Raw genomic sequence first — 16,127 nt, forward strand, 5'->3', positions numbered from 1 at the left:
TGCTGCCATTTGGCCACCATCGGCTCCTCACGCCTCTGAACCAACAGGCAAAGAAGAATGGTAAGTTTTATCCATCCTGACTACCAATGGGACTACTTGCAGACAACCAATTCCACAGTGAAGGTGAGGAAGGGTGGACCTGGAATACAGGGGATTCCTTAAAGCAACTCTTGTGAGGCCTAGACTCTGGGATTAGGTTCAACAGAAAATTTATAACAACCCAATCCAGGCAGGACTACCAATAACCAAGACCATTCAGGAATGCAGATGTGGGTCACCCCACCAGGAGAAGAACCTCGACCAGCTGAAGTGCCTGCTAAAGATAAAGGGGATACAGGATGAATTGGGAAAGAAGATACAAGTACCAGCTATAATCACGTGACCACTTACAGAAATGAGGAGTATAATTGTCTGGAGTATTTACTCCTTTCTTTTGTTTTGAATATACGTGTGTGTGATTATGGCTTTTTTACTCTCTTATTATCATATAATATTAGGATGTATTGATTTTATATCCTAGTACATAAGCATTATTGATTTCATATTAAGTTGTGTTACTCAGGGACTTTACCTTGAGTAACTGAGGTTCTCAGGATGGGGTTTAGTGCATTTTTTATTGAATGTAAGACTGTTGTATCATGTTAAAATCAGGTAGAATTATGACTTTCTTATTGTCTTTATCAGAGGTTAAGTATGGTATAAGGAGATTCATATGAGTGTCATGTTGACGCAGGGTTTATTTGTGATGGCTAATTTTATGTGTCAATTTGGCCGCGCAGCACCCAGAATAAACATTAGTTCTGGATGTATCTGTGAGGGTACTCCAGGTGAAATTCATATTGAAATTGTTGGACTCAGGAAAGCAGATTGCTTTCTCCATGTGGGTGGGCATCACCTAAACTGTTGAGGGCCTGACTAGAATAGGAGGCAGAGGAAGGAAGAATTTGCCCCTGCTCTTCATTGTTGCACTGGGACATCTCATCTCCTCTTCTCCTGTCCTCAGACTAGCATCTACATCACTGGTTCCCCTGGTTCCCAGGCCTTTGGAATGGGACTGAGTTACATCAGCTCTCTTGGGTCTACAGCTTGCAGACAGTAGATCATGGGACTTCTCAGCCTCAGTTATTGTGTGAGCCAATTCTCCATTATAAATACACATGCACAAAACACACAAAGCACTACACATGCTACACACACACACACACCACGTGCAAGTTCTTTTTCTTTGGAGAACGCTGATTAATACAACAGGTATCCACCATCATGATATTATGCAAATAGTTTCTGTTCCAAAATCTCCTGTGCTCCATCTGCCCATCCCTCTCTCCACCCAATCCTCGGACAACCGCTGATCTTTTTACTATAGTTTTGTCTTCCAAAGCGTCATAGAGTTGGAATCACGCAATACATGGCCCTTTTAGATTGTCTTCTTTCACTTAGGAACGTGCATTTAAGGTCCTTCCATGCCTTTTCATGGCCGGATATGTCATTTCTTTTTATCGCTAAGTGATCTTTCATTACATGAGTATCGATAGCACAGTTTTTTAGTGTAGGCTTTTGTATGTGTATAGGTTTTCAACTCATTTGAGTATATACCACGAAGTTTGATTGACAGATTGCATATATAGAGTATATTTAGTTTTTTTAAGAAACTGCCAAATTGGGATCCTTGGGTGGCGCAGTGGTTTGGTGCCTGCCTTTGGCCCAGGGAGCGATCCTGGAGACCCGGGATCGAATCCCACGTCGGGCTCCCAGCGCGTGGAGCCTGCTTCTCCCTCTACCTACGTCTCTGCCTCTCTCTCTCTCTCTCTCTCTCTCTGTGACTATCATAAATAAATAAAAATTTAAAAAATATTTTAAAAAAACTGCCAAACTCTCTTTCAAAGTGGCTACACCATTTCGAATTGCCTCCAGCAGGAATTAGAATTCCTGTGGCACCATATCCTCACCAACGTTTGTTGTTGTTGCCGTTCTGGATTTTGGCCATCTTAACAGGTATTTTATTGTTGTTTGGATTTGTAATTCCCTAATGATGTATAATACTGAATATCTTGGCATGTGTTTATCAGACATGTTTATATCTTCTTTGTTACATTTACTAAGTTCTTTTTTTGCCCATTTTTAAATCAGGTTGTTCAATTTTTTTAGTGCTGAACCTTGAGAGTTCTTTGTATATTTGTATAGGAGTCTTTTATAAGATTTATGTTTTACAAATATTTTCTCCCTATCCATGGCCTGTCTTATCATTCTCTTGATACTCATTTCTTTTCTAAGTTTCTAACATTTTTATTTGTGTGTTTCTTTGGGATAATATCTCTTGCTTTTTGTTCAAGTTAGCTAATTTTTTCTGCAATATGTAATCTGCAGTTAATCTCATCCAGTGTATTTTTTATCTGAGCTGTTTTAATTTTAATCCCTACAAATTTGATTTGCATCTTTTTTATACCTTCCTTGTCTCTACTTCACATGTCCATTCCTTCATGGAGCTTCTTGAAAATGTGGAATGTAGTTATAATATCTGTTTCAATTTCCTTGTCTACTAATGTTTTCACCTCTCCATTTCGGGATCAGTCTTTTTTTTTTTTCTGGATCAGACTTTTTTTTAAAGATTTTATTTATTTATTCATGAGAGACAGAGAGAGAGAGGCAGAGACACAGGCAGAGGGAGAAGCAGGCTCCATGCAGGGAGCCCAAGGCAGAACTCGATCCTGGGACTCCAGGATCACACCCGGGGCCAAAGGCAGGTGCCAAACCGCTGAGCCACCCAGGGATCCCCCTGGATCAGTCTTAATGGATGGTTATTTTTCCTTCTCAATGTGGTTCGATTGTGCCTGATAATTTCTAATGGATGCTAGTCGTAATTTTTATTTTTTTGGTGCTGAATATTTTAGTATTTCTATCAATGCTCTTGACTCTGGTTCTGGGATGTAGTGAAATTACTTGAAAATAATTTTGTCCATTTGGGGTCTTGCTTTTAAGCTTTTTTAGCTGGGGTCCAACCAATGGATTGTTAACATCTTCCCCACTTTTCAGGACTGAGTATTATTCTAAATACTCATGTATGGAGGATTTCCCATTCTGACTAGAGACCAGGTATTTTTCTAGGCTCTCTGTGAGGAGCCAGGGATTTGTTCCATCTTTTGCTTTTTTTTTTTTTAATTTAGTAGACAGAGAGGGAGCATGTGCGCATGTGCACACATTTGAGTATGTGTGAGCAGGAGGAGAGGCAGAGGGAGAGGGAGATAGAAATCCAAGCAGACTCCATGCTGAGCATAGAGCCCTACACAGAACTTCATCTCACGACCCTGAGATCATGACCTGAGCCGAAACCAAGAGTCAGATGCTCTACGGACTGAGCCACCCAAGTGCCCCCCTTCTGATACTTTGAGGCAGTTCTTTCTCCTGCCTTGGGAAATGCTCTTATATGAGTGGGCTGATCTGTGCTCATAAACTTCCATAACCTAGTTTCCACTCACCTATCCTGCTTTCTATGCCCTCACTGACTTGCCACATTCACAGTGGGGCTTGTCCAATTTCTAGAACAAGCCTGGCTCTTTGCAGGCAGTTTTTATTCCTTCAGCCTAGAATGTGCTTTCTCAGCCTGGCTTGACTGGCTCCAACTGGCATTCAGCACTGAGCTCCAATATTGCCTTTTCTTATGCAAATGTGATTCTCTAATTTTCTCTCAAATGCTGTTTCTTACCTTCAAATTGTTTTGTGATTTAAAATAACCAGTTTGTGTATTTTGGTTTTTTTTTTTTAAATGTGCTTTCCTAAGCTGTCTTACCCAGTAGTTGATAATCATATGGGGACAGGAACTCTAATTTTTTGTTCACTACTGAATTCCTTGTGTTTTGGTTGACAGAACCCTTGCTTAATATCTATTTAACTATGGAACTTTGGCTTAATTACTGATTAATTAATAATCTGCATCTGTCAATTTTTACAGCAATGTAGGCCCACTATTGTATGACCTATAATATCAACATATTTATGGTTTACAGTAATACTTGTTATGCGATGTTATTTATTTTCTGCAAACTGATCCCCTAGGATCTGTATTCAGTAATGATATTTAAGTGAAAGTTCAACATTATATGTTAGACTCTTTTGGTTTTCCACTCATCAGTTCCTGAGTTTTGAATGACATTGAAATAAATTTGGTAGAGTCAGAACTACATTTTTCCTGAAGATATTTTGATACTAACCACTAGTAATATCTTTTTCCATTTTTTTCTGATTCTGAAAAAAAGTCCCAATTCTGACAGTCTTAATAAAAAAATTTCTTGAATTTTTTTATGACTGGATTGTACATTTGAGTGACTGGATTGTACACTCGAAACTAATTTAATACTGTACATTAACTAACTGGATTTAAAATAAAAACTTGAAAAAAATCTTCCAAGTCAATGAAAAACAAACTGTAATTGAAATTTTAAAATTTAAGAAGATATTTTCTGAGTTAATTATGTTATTGCTCTGAACAAAATATCATCTTATCATCATCTATTTAATTTTGTCTGCTAATCTATACTAATAATTGGCTTTTTATAGGCCTTGGAGAAATCACATTGGCCTAAAATATCTATTATTCCTATTAATAAAATTTAATTGCAAATAGGTTAGGAGAATATGGATGTAACATTAGACATATTACACAATTTAATTAATGGGAAAATATTTTGCAAATACTTAGTAAGCCACTTGTATCAACTGTCTCCTCGCTCTGGATCCAATTTATTATTTTATTTTTCTAAAGAGAGAAAATCCTTACAATGAAAAATTATCAAGTTTTTTCTACAACAGTTAAGAACACAATTCAGAATTACTTTGACTTTGGGGATTGTTCACTGTTAGGCAACAATTATACATTTTATAGGTTTTCCTGGTATGAAGCGATGTTGGAATTTCTCATCAAAATGTCCTGCACTCTGATGAGCAACACAGCAGTGACATCTATCTGCAGTGCAGACTGCTTGTTGGGCAGGAGGCACAGCTTGCAGATCCTGACGGAGTCATTTTGGTCCCATCAAGACATAAAAACTTAGATGCAATCTTGATTCCAGGAAGGAAGGGAGAATAGAGAGGAAATTGAGCTGAGTGAATCCTTTTTTCCTCCCTAAAGGGGGATAAATGTGTTGATTCCAAACATGTGTAAAAAGCAAGTAAGCAAACATTTGTTGTTTACGAAACCAAACTCTATAGGCTTACCGTGTTTGTGGGAAAGGTCTGATTTTGCGATAATTCAGGACCTTTCATCTAAAGACGTGTTTCTCTTTTCACAGCCAGGCCATTCAGGAAGCCACATTTTATGCCAAATACTCTCTGCCAAGTCTCAGAACCCATTTTCTACAATGAAACTGTAAAATCTTGAGCTGGTTTATGTTACTAGTTAATATGATGTGACATTTTTCCAAATTTATTTACAGTTTCAAGAGTTTGACCTGTCTCCTTTAGAAGTCTGTAAGGATGGGGCGCCTGGGTGGCTCTGTTGGTGAAGCATCTGCCTTCGGTTCAGGTCACGATCCCGGGGTCCTGGGATGGAGCCCCATGTCAGGCTCCCCGCTCAGTGGGAAGTCTGCTTCTCCCTCTCCCTCTGAGCCAACCCTCTACCCACCCCCTAATGCTCAGCCTCCCACCCTGCTTATGCTCTCAATCTCTCAAATAAATAAATAAAATCTTTTTAAAAAAATGTCCAGGGTACCTGGGTGGCTCAGTGGTTGAGTGTCTGTCTTAGGCTCAGTTCATGACCTTGGGGTCCTGGGATCAAGTCCTGCATCGGGCTTCCCCCAGGGAGCCTGCTTCTCCTTCTCCCTGTGTCTCTGCCTCTGTCTCTGTGTCTCTCATGAATAAATAAATAAAATCTTTAGAAAAAAAGAAAAAGTCTGTAAGAACTTTGAGAGGGAGTCCGTGTAATCCTCTCCCACACATTCCTGTGAGTGTATTTTGTCTGGCTGGGCCAGCTCCAGGATACCACAGACCCCTTCCTTCTCCTAACATGGGTCTAGAGTCACCAGTTTATGCTACCTGTTTCACCTTTGAAATCATCTGAGTGTGCAAATGAGACATGCTTCAATCCCCTTGTATGACAGAAAAAGAAACTAAAGCCAGAGCATGTAAGAGATTTGCCTAAGGCGGTGGGACCACTTTGCAACTTTCATGGGTGTATTAGTTTCTTAGAAAGGCTGTTAACAAACCCCATAAACCTAGTGCTTTAAAGCAACTGGAATCTTTTATCGTACAGTTTTGGAGGTCAGACATCTGAAATGAGTCTCCTAAAGTGAAGTCAGGAGTCAGCAGGGCTGCTTTCCTTCAGGAGGCTCCAGGAGAGAAGCTACACTCTTCCTTTCCCAGCTTCTGGTGGACACCCACATCACTTGGCTGGTGGCCACATCCTCCACCTTGTAAGCACATCACTCCAACTCCTGCTTCTGTGGTCCCATCTCCTCCTTCTCTCTCTCTGACATATGCTCTGTCCTCTGAGGACCCTAGTGATCATACTGGGGAATCTAGGACCATCACAAAGTCCCTAATGTGCAAAGTCCTTTGGGCCCATGTGGGGGTCACATAGACACAGGTTCTAGGGACTAGGGCATGGGCATCTTCCAAGGGCATTATTCTCACCCACATAATGGACACATTTGCATTATGGACTCTTTCCTCCATTATAAAATATTGAAAGTTACATCACATGACTGTAGTAGTATAAAGACAAGTGTAATCCAGCCTCATTTTTTAAGATATACTCATTATTATTATATTCATTTTTTCCTCATAATTTTAGAAGATGTTAAAGTTAAGCCGTTTTGTCAGCCTGCTGTACCTCATGGACCAGATGAAAAAGCTAAAAACTGCAACTTGAGTCTTTGGACTTCCATTTTCTTCCTCTTTACACTAAATTTCTTAGGTCTGGCTTGGGATTTCAGACTGAACTGTGCTGTATTTCAGGGTGCTTTGGGATGTGCTATCAGGAATGGCTTTCTTCGACTTGATTAAGAATGTACTTGGTAATGCAATGTTTTGGCTGATGCCCGCTGTCGTTGAGGCTGTCCTTAAACAAAATCCAGCAGCCACCCACCCAGGAAAGATAGTCATCACACCCACAGAGGTCTTTCCTCACCAGAAAACACTTTCCAGAGAGGTGTTTTAATTTTCCCACCTCCCACGCTCTTCTACACATTCTGGATTATGCCAAGATCCAGGAGGAAATTAAATTTTCCTCTGGAATTAAATTTTACCTTCTCCAAATTGCTAGCACACGGCATGAGCGAGGAATCTGACAGTTTATTATATGACTTTGTGACTATTGAAGGTAGCACACTCCCCCAGCTAAGGGATGACGAGGAGATGGCCCCAGGCCTCCACCTACGTTGGGTTTCCTGAGTTCCCTGATTTAAGAATCAGCCTCCAAGGGGATGAACTATACTCCCCATGGCAAGAATCTTTTCTTCCTCATCCACACACTGGGATAGGTTTTTTGTCATGTCTTGACCCAGTTTTGAGGCTCCAACTTGAAGCCAGTCAGTTCCTCCTCTTGAGCAACTGGTTAACTCCACACCCAGCCACTTGGCCTGGGTGGTGGGCTTTCACACACCAGCCCACTAGCCCCTGCCCCAGGGCCAGGTACCAGGCAGCTCGGGACAGTGCCTCTGCCTTACAGCGTACTAAAATGGTTCAAATTAGCCAACCCTAAGCCTGTCTCCCCTGTTCCTTTTCAAAAAAACCACAATAAAGGTCCTTGGCCACATTTCCCCCCCAACTCCCTCTGCCTCTCCACTTCTCCATGTGACTCCCATGTGGCACTCCATGGTGCAGACTCCCTCCTGTGAGGACCTGCAAGTACAATAAACTCTCTTTTCAATGGAAGTCATCTTTTGATCTGTTGACCTTAGTATTAAGATACAAACATGTCTCCACCTCAAATACCCATTGAAATAATGAGACTTGGGACACCTGGGCGGCTCAGAGGTTGAGCATTTGCCTTTGGTTCAGGTCATGATCCCGGGTCCTGGGATCAAGTCCCACATGGGGCTCCCTGTGGGGGAGGCAGAGGCTCCTCCCTCTGCCTCTGTCTCTGCCTCTCTCTGTGTCTCCCATGAATAAAAAAGTTTTTACAATAAATGAAATAATGAGACTTTTCACAATATATGATTCCATGAATTTAACAATGGGATGTGTGAGTTGAAAGAATGAAACCTGAACATGCCATTAGGAGTGCAAAGATGAATGAAGGTACGTTTAAGGAAAGAATTAATAAAATCTGCTTCACGATTCACCTAATGGGAAGGCAGACAAACACTCACTTTATTGAATATTAATCACCTGTAAAGGATTTTGTAAAGACTTTTTTTTAATCGTCACCACGAACACATAAATTGAGAGTTGCTATCTCCTTATTAGAGGTTTAGAAATTGAGGTTTGAGAAATGTAAGTAATTTCTTAAAGTCGCATAGTAAGTAAGTCATTTGGCCAGATATCAGTCAAGTCTGACTCATCACTGCCATTACAAAATCCAAGATTATACGTTTAGGTTTCTGCAAATATTTTTGAAAAACAGGAGTTGGGAATTGAAGCCAAAATTCTCAGTATCAAGCTGAATGTGGAGAAAATCCTTAAAAAGATTCCAAAATTGAAAATGCATCTAAGGAGAGAAGAAATTGTAAAGTGTTGGGTTTGGTAGGAACAAAAGAGATCTCCATGTCATTACAGAAAAGTCAAGGGCTCTGGTCCCTTTGAAATTGGTTTACTTTATCCAAGAGAGATGAAAGCCTCTAAAATAGAAGGAAACCCGCTGTTCCAAGTCGCCTTGTTTTCTGCCTTGTCCTGCCAGTTTCATACGATTCAGGCTTTGACCTTGTCATTTCCACCCTGAGGACACTGTAAATAAAATGTGCAATTGTCATGACCTCAATTGATTCTTTTCTATTAAAATTGTCATTTATAGCCTACTAATTCTTTGATCAAAGTCTTTGCAGCACAGATAAAATACTTTGAAATTTTTAGGCCGTTATTTATATTCCACTAATTTCAGTTCTTTTCTGTCTTAATTTTACAGAAAGGATAGATCTATCAATCCTGCCCTGGCAGTATCATATTATATTTTACTAAGTCTCGTTTTTGTCATGATGCCTTTTTTGGTGTATGGTCATTACTTTGCTCAATCAATTAACAATTATCCAAAGTCTTATAGGCTTAAGATTCGTCAATTTTTACCCAGTGAACTATTTTACCACTTGCAGTTTTATCTCTTGTCAATATTACTTCAGGTCAATTATTTCCACCAATTATAAAACTGTGCATGTTTATTATCGCCATTTAAAATATTATCAAATTGTGTGACCTAGTAGTATTTTTACTGCAACCAATTAATAGCATCAATTCTAGTTTTTTCTCAAATTCTTCTACCGGCACAAATTATTATGAATTGGTTAATTTTAGGTGTGATGGCCATCATGTTTTATGACATATTTTCCTACCTGTTCATAAATGATTATTTGGCCTGATAAAAGGTTACCCCACATATTCTATTCAGGTGAGAGAAAAATCTTTCTAGACCTAAAAGCAGCAAAATAGAACTCTAATTTCATGAAATAGTAATTGTGGGAAAAGATGATCATGCTTCTATTAACTCTTGATCAAGAGAGTAGCCTCAGACTTGGAGAATTCCCTTCCATGGAAATAAGAGTCCTTGTAGCCTGTGCTGGCTTATCACCTCGTCTGGGAATAAATTCCCCTGTTCCAGACTTGACATGCAATTCTTTCTTCTGCTTCAATGTGTGTATGTGCCATGTGGCACCTGGCCAAGCCCACAGCCCTACCTATTCCCACCAGGGAGGAAATGAGGCACTTCCCCTGCTGAGATGGATGCATGAAGACCATCGTGGTGCACAGGCCGAGGGGTTAGACCCGCTGCCCATGGAGACCAATGCTCACTACTGAAGCCGATCTTGCCCCGTCCCTTCACCATGCAAGTAAAGCACTGTTCCATCCAGTGCCTGTGTGAGTCGTGTCTTTTTTGGCAGGCCCAGTATGTGCAAGCCGGACAGGGGGCTGACGTCCTGGGACTGCTGCTCTTGCTGGTAGGATCTTCCAGCAAAGGGCCTCTTCCCCTTGGAGCAGAACAGATGTCATCTACTTGGCAGTAATGACAAGACTCCAGCTTTGTTTGAACTTGCCGTGCAAGACTGATTGTTCAGTTAAGTAAGTATAATATTGATTTTGTCTTGGATTTCGTTGAAGTCCTTGTGCTATATTTTCAAGAATCTAAGAAGTGTCTATAAATTGGAGATCATTAAATCGAAAACAAAAAAATTCTAAGCCCCTGAGAGCACATTAATCTTCCTTCCTTCCTTCCTTCCTTCCTTCCTTCCTTCCTTCCTTCCTTCTGTCTTCTTATTCTTCTATGTCTTCTTTCTTCTTCTTCTTTCTTCTTTCTTCTTCTTCTTCTCCTCCTCCTCCTCCACCACCTCCTCCTTCTTCTTCTTCTTCTTCTTCTTCTTCTTCTTCTTCTTCTTTTCTTATTCTTCTTCTTCTTCTTCCTCCTCCTCCCTCCCTTCTTTTCTTTCTCTTTCTTTTCTTTCTTTCTTTCTTTCTTTCTTTCTTTCTTTCTTTCTTTCTTTCTCTTTCTTTCCTACTTTCTTTTCTTAACTGTCCCCATAACTATAAATTTTTACTATAAAACCACTGAAGAAACATTGGTATATTGGCGTAGTCTGTCAGAGAATCACTATAACAAATAAAGGATACAAGCTTTGTAATCCAAAAAATTGGGGTTGAATGCTGCTTCTACCATTGAGTAGATAGATACCTGACTGTGACACATTTATCTACACACATCTGGCTTCAGTTTCTCCACTGTAAAGAGAAGCGAACAATACTCATTTCTCAGAATTATGTGGAGACTGAATTATTTAAACTCATAGTTACAGAAATATAATAAATAGTCAGTACATGGTAGCCAATAAGGACTTGGCTTTTTGTTTTTGTTTCTCATAATGAAGAAAGCTTATTTTTGAAGGTGAAAGCCCAACCCTGCATTAATTTTTTCTAGTTATTTTTCTTTTTTACTGTTCCCTAAATCCAAGTAAGCCTTTTTTTTTATTTAATAAATTTATTTTTTATTGGTATTCAATTTGCCAATGTACAGAATAACACCCAGTGCTCATCCCGTCAAGTGCCCACCTCAGTGCCCGCCACCCAGTCACCTCCACCCCCCGCCCTCCTCCCCTTCCACCACCCCTAGTTCGTTTCCCAGGGTTCGGAGTCTTCCATGTTCTGTCTCCCTTTCTGATATTTCCCACTTATTTTTTCTCCTTTCCCCTTTATTCCCTTTCACTATTTTTTATATTACCCAAATGAATGAGACCCTATAATGTTTATCCTTCTCTGACTGACTTACTTCACTCAGCATAATACCCTCCAGTTCCATCCACTTTGAAGCAAATGGTGGGTATTTGTCGTTTCTAATAGCTGAGTAATATTCCATTGTATACATAGTAGGTCTTCTGACAAGATGACGAGATTTAGGAATAAAATGCATGCTGAAGGGGAGCTTTACCCTTTAGTCAATTAGCAACATAAATATGGTCGTTTACTTACTGCTACCTTTCTCCAATGGGTGATTTAATTCTCTTTTTATGTATATCTGTCTGTAGGATTGAGGCAGGATGGGGGCACAAGAGACTGACATTTGTGTCAGGTACTGTGCTAAAAGATTTTTATTATTTCTCTCTCAATTCTCAGAGCATTTTTTTAAAGATTACTCATTTAATTTTACTTATCAAGAAATTAATTCTTGGAAGACTTGAACATTTTTCCACAGACAACATACCCAGGAAGAATTGGGCTGAGTTTTGAATTCCCATCTGATTCTATGTTCTTTCTACTGAGCCAGGTTACCACGGACATAAAAATCACATCTTCATAGTCAAGTGAAATGATTATTACAATTACCATTCAAAGATCACCTATGGTAAGAAATACCATTTGCATCCATTATAGATACTTTTATTAATTCTATGTATTGCTTTTAAATTCAGTGTTTCTCTTACACGATCTACAAACTGCAGGCTTAGCTCGGCAGAATCCAAACACTTCACTCAACTTGCATGTCGTGTTATTCTTGCCGATTTCCACATACCCAGCATCAGAGAAAATGAGCTTTTTTTCCCATCATCATAATTACTGAAAATGAGATTTTTACAGAAAGAAATTCCAAAGTTATCAGGGAAAGTAGGCAAATCCAGGAAAGTTGCAAGGTTGCCTATCTTCTGTGATAGAAGAGAAATAGCCTGGGGTATTCATCCCTTTTGGTCAGTTTTTATCAGGAAGGTCAGAATTTGACCAAAAGGACTCAAGTGCTCATATTGTTTTAGCTAAATTGGAAGACCCTATTAATTTTTTTAAGTGTATAGCAGACTGACTTATCGAGGATATATATGACTCCTAAAAGTGATTTTAGTTGATTCATAGCAAATCATTTTTTTTCTGAACCAATTTTAATGCAGTGGAGTTTCATATATATATCAATGCCAAATTACAAAAGGACTAAAAAGGAGGTGAAACATCGTGGTATTGTTTAATCTGGGTAATGTGGCAAGGAGATTAGTCAATGAACTTCAGGATATTTGTATTTGCATAAATCCAGATGACAGGCAAGCATGTCACATCCTTCCTTGCCACACAACACACGTTTCCTTGAAAGTGTATTTACCGACATAACTCTGATTTGTCTGGAGTCTCAGTTTCTTCTCTACTTCTGTTTTTGCATCAGATTTATTTCCCTGCTGAGCATTTCCTCTTAGAGGTTTATATTTATGATTTTCTGTCTGAGAGTATCTTGCTTTATGATTTTACCTTCTTGTTCAAAGGAACCACTTTTGTTTTAGGTCCTGCTTTCAGAATCATATTCATAGGAATAAAATAAACTCACAAATTTAATTTTAAAAATCTTACTCATCAGGAGCAGTGTTTTAAAAATATGTATTTATGACCTTCAAATAAAGTATTGAGAGATCTTTAGTGTGGCAGTTCCTTTTGTGTTCATATTTTAAATAGTTTGATGAAGTAATTAGAAATGGAAGGAATACTTCAATGTTCTCTCTTTCCTAGCAGCCTTAAAGATTTCTCTTGATCGTTTTTTTTTTTTTTAGTTTATTTATTTATTTAAGTAATCTCTGTGCCCAGTGTAGGTCTTGAGCTCATGACCCTGAGATCAAGAGTTATATTGTCTTCTGACTGAGCCAGCCAGGTGTCCCATTTTGTCATTGATTTTTGATAGTTTTACTAAAAAGGACCAAGGTCTGGTATTTTATTTTGTTTTGTTTTGGCTCACCAAAAACCTCTTGGTTTTTGTTTATTTTAAACACTGAATTTTGCTTCTAATTTATTCTGTTTCTTCTCCTGAGACTCCAATTACACATCTCTTAGAAATGTTGAGTGTGTTCTACATGTCTCTTAAGATTGTATTTACCCCCATGCTTATAGTCTTTCCTATTTCTATTGATTTTTCTTCTAGTTCAACAATCCTGTCCAATATGCTCTCACATTTGTCCACTGATGTCATAATTTAAGATACTATATTGTTTCTTTCTAGAATGCTCATTGGATTTTCATACATTCCAATTCTCTGATAAAACCCTCCATTTTTTATCTTCTTCATCTATTTCTTAAATACATCAGTCAGTTATTTTAAAGCCCCAGTCTACCACAGTCAATAGCTAGGTCATCTGTGATTCTATTTCTATCATCTCTTGTCTCTCTTGGTTACCAGCTTTGTCACCTTGTCTCTTTGCATGGCTGCACTCTGAGAGTGTACTAGGCACATCCATAGAGGATGTGATAACATCTCACACTACTGAGAGGTTTTTTTTCTCTGTTAGATGATGTGTAGGCACTGATTCCCCACATCCAGTATTAGGGAAACCCTTAAAAATAAAGCCTGCTGCCAACCCAGAAAACATTTCCACAAAGATTAAAAAAAAAAAAAAACCAAGAAGAAAATAGTGTTCTTATTGAATAAGCATTAATTTAGCACTGTATAACCATAGACAAACCACTAAAGAGGTTGCGAAGACAGAACGGAAGCCCACCCTTTTCTATAGCTGGGCATACACAACTGTTGCATTCTTGTGAATTGTCTTTCTCTCTCAAAAAAGAAAATTTGAATTTGCGGTGTCTTTTTCATAAGCAGGAAGTTACTACTTGGAGCTAAGTGTCTAAAATTGAACCCCTAAGACAGAAAGACAGTCTCACACTCCTAGGTGTTTGTATTTCAAAGAGATATCTCCAAGATCTCCAAGAAAGACATTCCCAGGCTACAAAGAGTCTGATTTAGCTTTTACACAGATTTATCTACATCTCTTAGAGGCTGAGAGAGCACTTACAACTTCAAATTTCTGAAACAAAATGATACAGAGACATTAGAAGGGCAGAGTTCTCCTTCGCTTATGCACCAGGGAAACTTTTAAGTTTCCTTTTTCTTTTCAGGTAGGTATTTAGCCTTACACCAGTCAGAGTTATACTCAGTCAGAACTGGGTGGCAGTGTGGGTAAGTTTTAGTGAGATTCGGTCTACCTTAGTTCACCTCTAGTCCTTTCAATTGAGAATCTAGAGTGGATGTAGTGGGTTGCAGAAGATCTACTTCCTTTTTTCCACTTCCTCCTGAGCCAACAAGACAACAGCTTCAAAATCTCATAAATGTCTTGAGTGAAGAGTCCACTGCACGCTTCAGTTGGCCCCCAAGTCTGTAACACTGTTACTCTAGTCTCATGTAAATGACCCCAGCAGAGGTCTTCCACCAAATTCAGTAGAGGCCCTCAGGCCAGATGCAAGAGTAGACCTTCAGTGTTAACTCACTGCTTCACTCAGAGGTCCCATCTCAGGCACCTACTGCTGCAGGTCTTTGTTTCCCAAAGACTCTGAGGCTACAGGAGACCTTACTCTACTTTTCAGAAGCTTTAGTATCATGTTTTTACCTTCCACGCAAAATTCAGCAAACATCTTCTGAGAAAAACCACCCTGTGTCTAATGCTCGGAAGATTCCCACTGCCTGACTCTGCATGACTACCAGACCTTTGCTGGATTATTTTGTCCCCACAGGTGGTTGTCGGCCTTGGCCAACTCCTATTCCTCCGCAAGTGCCCAGAGCTGGCAACGCCCCTGGGGATGAAGACAGCTGGCTCTCAAGGTGCCTGGTTCCCCTCTTAGGAATGGCACATCACTCAGCCCTCATGGCTCCCATGGCCCTCTACCACCATTCAAAATACAATCTCTGTGGTGTATGCCTTTGTTGTAGGGGAGGAGAGTGCCATGCCTATGGGATGTGCTGGAAGGCAGAAGTGTCCCCCCATCACTTTCTGAGGCTTCACTTCTGGGACAAAACCGCCTGTTTTCTTATTAAAATAAATAAATATATGATCCACATCTCTTCATAGTTTGATGCAACCAATTCTTCAAAAGCACAGATTATACTAACGTCCTATCATTTTTTTTAAGTGCTCACATGTCTTTCTGTTTTGTTTCACTTTCTTTACTTCTGATATTTTTCTCAAAAGACAGCACCTCCATGCCAGGCACAGAGACATCATTGCACCAGTCTATCTACCCAGATTGGCTTCCTCTCAGCTTTTCTGTCTGAGATGTTACTGGTTTCAGAAAAAAAAAAAAAAAAAAGTCATTAATTTGTTTGTAAACATTAATATGTTTCGATGAGATGTGAGGAAAGCAGAATTTCTTTTTAAAAAATATCCTATTTACTTATTTTAAAGAAAGAGAGACAGAGAGCAAGTAGGGGAAGGAGTAGAGGAAGAGGAGGAGAGAGAATCTCAAGCAGATTCCCCACGGAGCACGGAGCCTGATGTGGGGCTTGATCTCATGATCCTGAGATCATGACCTGAGCTGAAACCAAGAGTCTGATGCCTAGTCAACTCAGCCACTCAGGCCTCAAAGCAGGATTGCCTTTCTTTGCATAGCAAAAGAGAAGGATGATTTTATGCGAATAACAACTCCTTAATTTATCTGGCTTGTTAGGTTTATATTCTCACTTTACAGAGTGCACGTTCAATGCATGGGCATATAATGGCTGGGAAAATTTAACATTTGGTTATCAAGTTATAATGATATAGACA

The 16,127-nt window shown here is 39.4% G+C and overlaps 1 long non-coding RNA gene across 2 annotated transcripts; it reads left to right on the forward strand.

Moving 5' to 3' along the window:
• The first annotated feature begins 9,792 nt into the window (after positions 1-9,792).
• LOC118350999 (uncharacterized) lies at positions 9,793-15,427 on the forward strand. 2 transcript variants are annotated; one of them, XR_004805736.2, is made up of 4 exons: positions 9,793-10,200; positions 11,655-11,698; positions 11,894-11,971; positions 15,100-15,427. It is a non-coding gene; the product is annotated as an uncharacterized LOC118350999 (long non-coding RNA). The 2 variants fall into 2 exon arrangements; XR_004805737.2 differs by lacking the exon at positions 11,655-11,698 and having other exon boundaries at positions 9,794-10,200.
• Positions 15,428-16,127: the final 700 nt, after the last annotated feature.

This window comes from Canis lupus, chromosome 1 (assembly GCF_003254725.2).
Source record: "Canis lupus dingo isolate Sandy chromosome 1, ASM325472v2, whole genome shotgun sequence".
Taxonomy (NCBI): Eukaryota; Metazoa; Chordata; class Mammalia; order Carnivora; family Canidae; genus Canis; species Canis lupus.